Genomic DNA, 12,454 nt, shown 5'->3' with positions numbered 1-12,454 from the left:
GTAAAGGAACACACCACCCAATACTTACGTATTGATGTTGCACCTCAGATATACGCATTATTTCCTTTTTGATCGACAATTCTCACAAGTATGAACTGCCTTACCAGTTCAGGATGGCTGGGCGTTCAGTGAGTGGTTCAACTTTGACCGTTTGGCTGGATCAGGCTGAATCGCCAATTTCATATGAAAATCTTGAGCGCACCTAGGGAAAAAACGGTCCACATCTTCGTCGCAATATTTTTTCGTATCAGGGAGGAAGTAAAATACGATCTTCTGAGTATATTATTTTCCTTCCCTGTCGAAGCACTTTTAAAGAAAAAAAATCACGAACATGGCAAATCGCAGAAAATACCTGCATTTCAGGAATTTATTGCTGCAAAGAAGCTAAACAGAGAATAATCAAAATCAAAATCATAATTGCCATGGTTTTAGCACGCCCCTTTCTACTCTATATCGCCACGTGCGTACTACGAGAACGACGAAGACGACGGCGCAAAGGCTCATACGCTTTATACAGGAGGCAGAAAGGAGGAAGAAGAAGAACTGCTACACCAGTTCGAAGATTGTTTTTCGTGTACATCAAAGGTCACGCAAACACCATTGACAAAGCACCGAATCGTTGTTGAAGATAACACGAGACCGATCCGACAAAATCCCTACCGTGTGGCTCCGAAAGAACGGAGGAGATTCAAAATCAAGTGCAGATGCTCCAGGATGACGTCAAACGGCCTTCAAAAACTCCTTGGGCATCCCCAGTGGTAAAGGTTAAAAAGAAAGACGGCAGCATACCCTTCTGTGTAGATTACCGCAAGTTAAACCAAGTCATGAAGAAAGACGTCTAGCCGCTGCCGCGCATAAACGAATCTCTTGATAGACTGCGGCATACACGCGATTTTTCATGAATGGACCAGCGAAGCGGCTATTGGCAGATAGAGGTCGACGAGAGAGACCGTGAGAAAACTGCCTTCGTGACGCCCGACGGTCTTTCTGAATTTCAAGTGCTTCCACCCGGGTTATGCTCAGCGCCTGCCACTTTTCAGCGTTTAATGGACACCATGATATCATGCCTGAAATGGCAAACATGCTTTGTATATGTGGACGACGTTATTGTCTTCTGAGCTATATTTGAAGAACATCTAAGCCGGTTATTCACAGTTCTCCAAGCTATACGTTCGGCTAGTCTAACGGCAAAACCATAAAAATGCCATTTTGGTTTCAGTGATCTTTCCTTCCTAGGCCACGACGTAAGTCACGAGGGTGTTCGCCCTGACCCAGACAAAATAGACGTTGTTGCGAACTTTCCTGCACCACACGACAAAAACACAGTGAGACGCTTCTTAGGACTATGTGCGTATTACAGACGATTCATCGCGGAGGTTTCGTCTATTGTGGCACCTATGACACGACTCACACGAGAGGGTGTTCTCTTTCTTTGGGGCGAAAAGGAAGAAATGGCATTTAATGATTTACGTCAACGCCTCCAAACCCCTTGCGCACTTTGCCAAGGAAGTGCCAACAGCACTTCACACCGACGCCAGCAATATAGGCCTGAGCGCCGCACTGGTACAGTGGCAAGACGGCACTTAGCCTATACCAGCAGAGCTCTCTTTCGCACCGAGGACAACTACTCCGCTACCGAAAAGGAATGTCTCGCCGTGCTGTGGGCAGCTAGAAAATGTCGTCCATATTTGTGCCGTCGCTCATTCAAGGTCGTCAGCGATCACCAGTCCCTTTGCTGCCTCACAAACCTGGATAACCCATCTGGCCGTTTGTCGCGCTGGAGCATTCGGCTTCAAGAATTTGATATGATCATAACTTATAAATCAGGAAAGAGGCATACTGACGCAGACAACCCCTCCCGGTGGCCCGTCGAGCCCGCCGCTATTGATGACGGATCCATTGACGCCGCATCCTTGGGAGTCGTCCACACAGCCACAATTTCACCAGAGCAGCACGGGGACATGGAGCTGCTTCCGCCCATCAATTTCTTGGTAGGACGACGTAAGAACGTGCCGCGAATTTGTTTCCAGAGGACTCTGTGTTTTTGTTTACAGAACGATGTTCTCTACAAGAAGACCTTTTTCTCCAACCGGCAGCCGGTACTTGCTCGTCGTGCCTTCATCACTGGGAAAAAAAAAATTCTGGAAGCCTGCCCTGACGAAGCCACTTCCGGTCATCTAGGCTACACCCGAAGATTGTCCCGACTGCGACGCAACTACTATTGACCAAAACTAGCTGCTGCTGAAGAACATCATGTCCACACTTATGCTGACTGCCAAAGACGTAAAGCGCCCCCAGTGAACCAGCAGTCCTATTACATTCTGTCGAAGTACCAGCAAGGACATTCTCCCATATTGGAATGGATTTCCTAGATTTCCGCAGGGAACCGACGGATAATTGTCGCCACTGATTACCTATCTCGCTACGCGGAGGCTAAACTATGCAGAGGGTCACAACAGCAGAAGCGGCTGAATTTTTCATAGAAAACGTCGTCCGTCGGCACGGCGCCCCAACAGTGGTCATCACAGACAGAGGAAGTGCCTTCACTGCGGAACTTTTAGAGTCGGTTCTCAAGCTCAGCGGTACAGCTCACCGGAGAACAACTGCGTACCGTCCCCAAACAAACGGACTAACGGAGCGCCTTAATAAGACCCTCGCAGATGTGCTCTGCATGTACATCGACACGGATCATAAAAGTTGGGACGAAATCTTGCCTTAGGTGACCTTCGCCTATAAAACCGCTCTACAGGAAATTACGTTAATGACACCGTTAAGTATAATTCATGGTCGCAAAGCCACGACAGCGTTGGACGCTATGCTGCCGCACTAGGGTGAGTACATTCATACAGACGCCAAGAATTTACTCAGCGCGCAGTGGAAGCCAGACAGCTTGCCCGCGTACGCATTTGTCATCAGCCAGATAGGATGCGAAACGGTACGACGTACGAAACAAATTCGTTACCCTCAACCAGGCCACAAGGTGTGGGTCTAGATCCCAATACGTCGACGTGCACTTTCTGAAACACTGCTGAGACTATAACTTTGGCCATACAGAGTAATCTGACGCTTGAACAACGTCAAAAACGAGGTCGTTCCCGACTGTGATTACAGTTCCAGTCGCCGGAAACATTCACCCGAAGTCGTGCATGTCGTGCAGATGAAACCGTACCTGTCCAGCTAACTCTGGTTGGGTTCCAGTGCATATGTGTGCGCTTTTCTAAGTAAAGCGCCTATGCTGCGCAACGGGACGATGCCTTTCAGAGGGAGGCAAATGCCACGTGCGTACTAAGAGAAACACGAAGACGACAGCGCAAAGACTCATACGCTTTATACTGGAGGCAGAAATATTTGTTGAAGTGTCCACGTAAGGAGAGACAGTTACGAGTAAGCACCTTTCTCTTATTTCCTTTCATAACCACTTAGTAGCAGTAAAGAAGAAGAAGAACTCGCTGGCGCGCGGTATTAAAAAGACCGACCTGCTGCGCTTCAATCGATCTTGGCGTTGCGACCTCTCTCTTGACGTCGCGACAATATTCTGGTCAAATGCAGGTAATTTACAAAAAATAGCCGAAGTTTGAATACAGCGCCAATAAAAAGGCCATTTTTGATTTTTTTAAATCCCTCTGATTGATGTGAAGGACATCATCTACCATCATGAGCAAAAAAACATTGCAATATTTTGGTTGCTAACGAGTTATAATGTGTCACATGTGACCAAGTCCGCCTAGCGGCCACGCCGTTCAATTTGTGCGGAAAATCTTCCTTAAATTGGTGAAAACCATTGTGCGCAACAAATTCGCAAAGCAGCAGCTCCACAACAACAAATTCAAGCCAGGTGTCATGGTTCAGCAGGTTTTGTCTCGCGATCAACCATTTGGCAAACCCGCAGCAGCGGCCGCTCGACGCTGCGAGCGCTCACACTACGTGAGTGCCGTTTCGAGTGCGGATGAGCTCCGCTTGCTAGCCAAACTACGCACATAGGGCGATAAATGAAATGAGGAATGCATCACTGTGAAAGGTACCACTGTGAAAGGCATCACTGTGAAACGGTTCACCAGAGGCTGACCGACGCTGCAGCAACACTGGGCCGCTTCCGTTCCACGCGGCAGAACCGCTGCGATGTGCGCACTACGACCAGTCGATGGAACACTAGAAGCACACGTTGTTAGGCTAGTCGGTTCATGTTCTTTCAGAAGCCACGGATGTGGCTATTTCGCGCAAAGAAATCACAAGGGAAGGGTTAAAGGGGGCGCAAACTTTCGACTGTTTATTCCAAATTTACTGCAGTAGTATATATATGCAAACGCATGCGCAGAATGCAAGGCAAACATCGAACAGATAACGTTTTGTGCTATGCAATACATAGGTATAGACATGCGCAAAAGGGCAGGCTCACAACAATCGGATACCATCTTAATCACAAGCTGCGATGCAAGAGCGTGCGTTCTGCCTGCGAAAGGAACAATGAAGTGTCACTAATACATATTAAACCTCGTGCTTTTATGTGAAAAGCTTCAAACAGTTCTCGAGCAGTGGTGTCCCTGCTTCTCCCCAGAATCTGAATTTTATGCAGATACGACTCACACTTGTGGGAATTGCAATGGGCCGGCAAATCTGCCCCATCTTCACCTTTTAGTGACAGCTCGTGTTCCCGCGCACGCTCATTCACGCACCTTCCCGTCTGGCCGATATATGTCTTGCCGCCGGAGAGCGGAAATTCGTAAACAACACCGGTGGCACATTTTGTGTATGAGTTTACGTGCTTCTTGCCACAGCCACTTTTTTTGTTCCCGTTAATCACAATACGCCGGCAAAGCTGAGATAGCTTCCGTGGCGCGGAAACAACAATTGGCACGCCGTGCCTGTGTGCAACCTTCTTGAGGTTGCGTGAAATCCGGTGCATACACAGGACGACCTCAGGTCTCACCGATTCTCGCCCTTGCTCAACCCCAGCGCTGTGGTGTTCACATTTCAACTTCTGGAGGAGCGACTCGGCGACGGCGTTAATGAGCGTGCGAGGGAAACCAGCCAAGGTCAAGCGATCCAATTGGTTTTGAAAGCCAATCTGCATGACGTGTGGGCACGCCCTGGTTAGTGCAGACTCTATGCAGTGTTTGGCTATGGCCCTTTTCCCGGTCTTCGAATGCGCCGACTCGTATGGCAGCCATTCTTTTTTAGACCTGGGCAAATAAAGCCAACAGGCGTGGCGCTCCTGCAGGTTGATACTCAAATCCAGAAACTGCAAAGCACCATCGGTCGGCAACTCGTGTGTATACACTAGGGATGGTAAAATCGATGAACGATTAATCGATTAAAGGTCCACAATTAATCGATTAATCACAATCGATTTGTGCCTTTCGATCAATCGAATTAATCGATTAATACAATTCGATTAATCGATTACGGCATCTCCCACTCCCGCCCCCAACCTCGCCCCTTGGCCGGAGCGCATGACTGCGAGGCGCTATCGTGAGACGCAGACCCTGATCGCTATCCTTAGATGCAGGAAGTTGCAAAGCCGAATACAACTACATTTTCTGGTTCTATTTGGGATGCCATCGATCGCGCACTTCTACGCAATTGCGTTGCACTGGAGTACGATCCGATGAACTAAATGCCTTCTTAGTTCAAGGCATACTATAGTAACCCTGTAGTCGATCGCCGCACCAATCCGAATTCACTTGAGACTTGGCACAGCATGCGAACTGGCCTAGATCATGTGTTTGACGTTGCAATGGAGTATTTGCCAATTCCTGCAACGTCAGTAGCATCCGAGCGCCTTCTTTTGCATGCTGGATGTGTGGCGACCCAGAGGAGGTGTCGGTTGTCGCCCGAGCATCTCGGGCAACTGACATTTCTTCGCTCAGCAAAAAAATGCATGTGGTTCGGAGTAGCAACCACCCCATGAAACAAAACAAAAGGGGACTGTTGAGAAAGTAAGCAGCACGTGCATTCGCCAACTTTCAAAAGAGAAGTTTATTCTTTTCTGTAAATTTCATACGTGCCAGCGCATCATCTTGTAGCTTATTTTGTTCGTGTTTGTTTTTTGCCGCGCTGTTTCATTGTGTTGCCGCATAAACGTATGTCTGCTTACATTTGATAAACGAGTAGTTCTCGTCACCTGTAGTGTCAATCGCAACTTTCTTTGTATTTTATTCAACCCTCAGATTTTACTCGTTTCTTGTATAAGTGCGGCATTGTAATATGCGCTGCTTATTTACTCACTGGTTCTCAGTGCCGCTCTGGTTTACTCTTTAGCAAATAAAATATTGTTTACCAATGAAAGAGAGAGAGAAAATGTATTATAAGGCAGAGAGGGTGGCCTGAGCTAGTACGCCCCTGCCTGCTACTCTGCACCGGGGAAAACGCAACGGGGCAAAAAGAGTGACGAAGTACGATAATGCGGAGATGATTAGGTAATCCGTATATACATAATAAAATACGTTTGCTAGCGTAAAGAGGACAACGACGCTAGTAACCATCTTTTATTATGCTGTACACCAACTAGCCCAACTGTCCGTCTTATAGGGTATATATACCATTTTCATAATTGTTCACCTAGCTTTCTTGCGATGCAGTTAACCCAATTAATGGCAGCTAGTGACTTCTTCAGAGTGTTCAAGCGCGGTTCGCTTGCGCTGGGACGCGGAGAATGTAGACTCGGCTCTGTTGACACGAACACGCATAATAGACAAACGCTAGCACGTGCAACTACGACCTCGTCTTCTCTTGAAGCATGAACGTTGCTGCCATTAGTTGAGAGAAAGTGTAGTGCAGGAATGCGCACTCGCGAATTGTGAAAAGGCCCTTATAGACCATTTATGTAATTTATATAACTTTACGCGTCGGTTTACCGAACGTCTAGCATCCAGTGCATTAATATTGAAGAAGTGACCTTGTAGCACTTAGTAATGCTGTATGGTCGCATATTTAGGGAGAAACACAGCTTTCAGCTAGACGCCCCCGTCTTCTGCTGTGACAAGAAAGAAGGGCAGTCGCGAAATTTATGTTGTAATGTCTGGTACACTAGATAGCTCTCACAGTTCAGGATGTACGCACAATTGAAAAGGTGTGAGTGGCGCCGTGTTACGGCAAAGATCAGGTGAAACCTGCGGAGTATACTGGCGCAGCTGCTGTTTTTTCTAGCCGGGAGGCAGAAACTCATGTCACTCTATTTCCCGCACTATTAATTAGAACTAACAGGCAATAATGCCAAGGAAAGTATAGAGGATGTTATTTGCAATAATTGGGATGTCAATGTGAAGAAAGTAAAGTGGACGAAAAGATAACTTGCCGCCAGCAGGGACCGAACTTGCGACCTTCGAATAACGCGTCCGATGCTCTACCACTGAGCTACGGCGGCGGTCATCCCCCCGTCCACTTCATAGGGTACACATGTGCATTTAAACCTAGGAGTGTTAGTCAGCGCCGATCACAGCCATGGCGGCGAGTGTGAAACACTCTTTTTCTGCCTTTTGGCGTCACGTAGCAAGTGGCCTTTTTTTACGAGCTTGCAGCTGACCAATAATCCCTCGCATAGTACCTAGGCACCAAGTCTGCCAGAACGAGACCCTCGCTATGAATGAGGGAAAGAAGGTGACATTTAAGGGTTCGTTTTTCGTTGTCATGCACTCTTAACCTCCCCTATACTTTCCTTCGCATTATTGTCTGTTAGTTCTAATTAATATTGTGTCTAACAAAGAAAAACGAGCCCCTAAAAGTAATTCGAAGGTCGCAGGTTCGGTCCCTTCCGGCGACAAGTTATCTTTCCGTCCACTTCATTTTCTTCAGATTTATATCCCAATTATTACAAATAACACCCCCTATACTTTTTCTTGGCAATATTGTCTGTTAGTTCTATTTAATATTGTGTCTAACAAAGAAAAACGAGCCCCTAAATGTCATCTTCTTTCCTTCTATTTCCCGCAGTTGCCTGTACGGATGGTCTGTTTGAGGCCAGTATATTTCTGTGTAATCTCTGCATAGGTGACCTCAAGAAAAAGATCGCGTTAGTCCGCAATTATACTATTATGTAGGGCTTCCACAATATCTAACCGACAAACCGAGAAAAGATGACTTGCTTACTAGAGCACGCGTCTTATTTAATTTCTCCTCGTCTCTCTTTTACCTTTCTCGGGATTTGCTCACCCTCCGCCACTCTGCATGTTTCAGCTGCGACTTTCCATCCAGTCTGGTCCCCGAACGCGCCTCCAGTTTCGATGAGCTCGAGCAGGCAGGCTTCGAGAAAATGCGACCTGCTGCTGCCGAATAGTCCAGGGATGATAGCCACAGATGCTTGAATTCGCGACATCAACCAACGACGACGGGCCCCTTGTGTCCAGTGTACGAAAGTGTGAATTTTCGCACATTGGACACAAGGGGCCCGTCATCGACACTTTCCAAAGTGGGAATTTTGGATCGTCAGCGCGTCTAATGAAAAAAATTTGGGCCCATATTAAACACGAACTATGCCTCTCAAACAAAGAGATATCGGTTTTAAAGCACCCATTAAAATGTCGATTAATCGATTAAAAGATTCCACCGAAAACAATTAATCGATTAAAGGCTAAATCGATTAACGATTAATCGATTAAAATTTTAATCGGCCATCCCTAGTATACACCAATCCCTTCCCCAGACACCAAAACGCCGCTAAAACATTGTTAACGATGGGCTGATATGAAGTGGTTGTTAGTTGCTCTAGAATGATGAAAAAACTTTCAAAACCTTCCCCCCGTTAAAATGTTGGTGCAGGGCACGGTCAATAGGACACAAAAACAAATTACAAAACACAGGAGCGACACAGGGGCCAATGCAAATGCCTTGTCTTTGTATATAAGATTTTCCTTTGAAACTGATGAAGGTGACTTTAACATAAAACTCGAGAAGGAATATAAAAGCTTCTATGGTCATCCTCACGGCATTCTGAAAGGCAACATCACCACTCTCTTCTATGCAATCTTTTACACGTGCAAACAATTCATCGTGCGGCACATAATGAAACAAGTCCTCAATATCAATCGATAATAAGTAGCCTATCGTTGGATTCGTGGAAAGAAACCGGGTAACGCACGAGGCATTTTCAGTCGGAAACGGGCCGTTCACAGCAACACGATTTGAGTGCTTCATTAAAAAGCTACTAATCACATTTTGCCAGGTGCCTCGTTCGCTAACAATGGTCCTGAAAGGATCATCCGGTTTGTGCGTTCTGGCGGTGAAGAAAACTGAAAGGGCGTTGTTCTTGCTAGTTCCAACGGACCGGGCAAGTTTAGCAGGTTCAAAGTGCTTACACAGAGCGACCGCCTTGCTTTTCACTCTTGTTTTACCTGCGTTTCTCTTGATGCAGTTCTTGTCGACTGCCTTTCTTGCCTTGGAACTGTATGTGTCTGCATCCATTGCCACGAAGCCACCGGATTTGTCTGCTTGAAGCAAACACAGTTTGCTGCGTTAAAAAATTGAGACTACTGCAGCCACATTATGCATAAGTGACACTTCACTGTTCCTTTCGCAGGCAGAGAGAACGTTCTCGTATCGCAGGTTGCGATTAAGATGGTATCCGATCGTTCTGCGCCTGCCCTTTTGCACATGTCTATACCTATGTATTGCATTGCACAAAACATTATGTATTCGATGTTTGCCTTGCTTTCTCCCAATGCGTTTGCATAGATATATACAACTGCAGTAAATTTTGAATAAACAGTCGGAAGTTTTCGCTCCACTTAACCCTTCCCTTGTGATTTCTTTGCGCGGATTAGCGACATCCGTGGCTTCTGAAAGGATGCAACACTAGTCGATGGCATGATTTATGAAATGAAAAATCTGCAGAAGCAACTGGATTTTATAATAAAGAACGCAACCAAAAAGCGGTAAAAAAACGGCCTCACGCTTACGATATACGCAGAGGGCAAGAAGTGAGGGCAAAAAGGCTCAAGCAGCTGAGGAGGACAACGCTGACATGTTGGCATACAACACTTCCTCGGGTGTTCTTCGAGGGGGGGGGGGGCACTGGCTGGTTCACTCTCGTGCAGTGCCCACTGCCGAAACCTGCCCCCAGAGGGTGCGGTAACGAAAGTGCACGCAGAACATGGTAGCACCGACACGTGAACAATAGTTAATAGCATTGTCTTTCGCAGGCTTGCTGAATGCTGTCATCCAATAGAACACTGGAGCAGAGAATAAGGAGACAAAGCGGCGATGACTGTGATGTGTGTAGAGCGAGGTCGACAAGCGGGGCTAAGAAAAGCAGTGTGTCCCTTGGTGAAGGGGCGCCTGCTTTAGGCACGCTCCCCACAGATCCGTCTGACCAGCCAGATGTCCTTGGACGTGATGGTCACACGCTTGGCATGGATGGTGCAGACGTCGATATCCTCAAAGAAGCCAACCAAGTACGCCTCAATCGCTTCCTGCAAGGACGCACAAGGACAGGTCAACTACCAGATGTTGTTACAATCACCTGACAGTCACTGAACGGCCATTAAGGCAAGAACTGGCAGTTGTGGAACTTAATCGTAACGAACCTCAACGTAATGAAGCATCATTTTTAACCTGGGGATAAGTTCTACTGCGGTCATTAAGAAAAACGGGAAAGAAAGTGCGACTTGCTGGCATCAGACGACTTTTTACGAAGATGCACGAAGCTTCATAATACAGCGGCGGATGAAGCAGGGAGGAACATGAAATAGAGTGCGGGGAGATGGAGCATCCACGAGAGTGCCATGGCGCATTGTGTCACGCACGCCAGAACTGCCCCACTTCGCTCTTTAAGTTACAAGTACGGTGGAGCCTACGTCCCTGGTTATGCAGCTACCCGCATTTTATGAAGATATGGTTTGGCCCCAGCAAAACTCGCAAAGCAACACTACTAAACCCCCCCCCCCCCCCCCCCGTATATATGACTCAATTGAACGCCGACTGCCTCTCTGGTACTGCTCCAGAAATAAAATAACGCATGCGCAACAGTCTAACGCACGCTCAAAAGAAAGATACCAGCCTTTTAAAAGGCAAAAGTGACATGACCCCATGTTGACAATTAGCAAAATAGAGAAACAAAGGCAATATGATCTCAGAATCGTAAACTTTTCCTCCTTGAAGTTTGTACTATTCAGTGATGGGGTAGTTTTCATGGTTTTAAGTTTGCTCATGAATGGCGTCCGTTCTGGGCCGTTGTTTAACCTATCTCGACCTACTAAGAGTTGCTCCAGAAGGTGAGCAAGCTAGAGTTTTAACGCCCGGATAATTTCCTCCTGTCAGCACGTAAAAATATTTCCGCGTTGACGTGCAGGTGAACCTCTTCATGTTTGCACTCATCATGGTCACAGGCGTAGAGCATGCCAAAACACAAAGCGCCCATATACAGTGTGCAATGTAACTTTTTACACAAGCTTTCAAAATGAAATCGGCACATCAATTGCACTTCACTGGGAACAATCCGATACACTGAGGTCAGAAGTAGCACACGAAATGAACCTCTGGTAGCTCAAAAAATGTGCTCCACCGCCATTTTATGACGGTGATGACACTGCATCGACCCGTCTACGAGGAGGCCGTTGAAGAATGGTTTGGTACGTTTCTCCAAGCAGCAGACAACTTTGGAATGAAAACGTTAGTTAGGTTTCTTTTAAAGTGAGAATACAGATTCAGTCCCACCCATTATAATGAATTCTTGGACGTCATTTTTAGCATTCCTTTGAGCAGCGCAGGTTTATGCTTAGAGATCATTCAAATTGACTGTACCGGATATTTTTATGGAAACAGTGACACTGCATATGTTCTCGGTCTTCGAATAACACAGATGTTTTGCATGAGCCACCTAATGTTGTATAACTGGGGTTCCACTGTATCAACTGCCGCAGATGCTGGAAAGTAAACGCAATGAGCTCTCATATCTTGCATGTGATCATCCGCGTCGATTCGTAGACCAATGTCATCAACAAGGTCATTTTCAAAGATATTGATATGCAAGAAAAAGATTGTTGCTACTTGATTTAAATTATCACAGAGCTTGATTTAAATTATCACAGAAGTTATTTCTTGCGCAAGTTTTAAATAGCACATTTTTTAGTGTGGAGCTGCTTACTGTTTTCCACTAGAGAGCTGGTGTCATGTAATAAAGCCAAGTTCGATGCTGGGCTTTCTTAAGTCATAACACTGTGCGCGGTTTTTGCTCAATTCTTCAAACTTGATACAACATCACAAAGAAAACGAGGCCACCGTAGGCACGGGTGCCATAATTCTGGCCGTCGCCTCGCTTTGATGCCATTCTTGACAGAAGCCCGTGGCCTTTTCGCATATGAGGACTTACAATGGTGAACTTTCACTGCAGTCAACTTCCTTAGACGTATTGCTCCAACACTGCGACCATCTGCGTTGAAGCCACTATTGCTTTCCATCCAGATAGGCCACTTCTTCCACCATACTTTTTAAACAATGCCATGCCAGTAATAAATAGCTAAGT

General features: G+C 46.4%; 1 pseudogene; it reads right to left on the bottom strand.

Annotated features, from left to right (window-relative positions):
* Nucleotides 1-10,538, bottom strand: part of LOC119402556 (histone H3.3 type 1-like) — a 70,978-nt pseudogene extending 60,440 nt beyond the window's left edge.
* Nucleotides 10,539-12,454: the final 1,916 nt, after the last annotated feature.

Source organism: Rhipicephalus sanguineus, chromosome 8, assembly GCF_013339695.2.
Source record: "Rhipicephalus sanguineus isolate Rsan-2018 chromosome 8, BIME_Rsan_1.4, whole genome shotgun sequence".
In the NCBI taxonomy this organism is placed as follows: Eukaryota; Metazoa; Arthropoda; class Arachnida; order Ixodida; family Ixodidae; genus Rhipicephalus; species Rhipicephalus sanguineus.
Note: the sequence above shows the minus strand (reverse complement) of the source record. Positions and strands in the feature narration are given on the sequence as shown.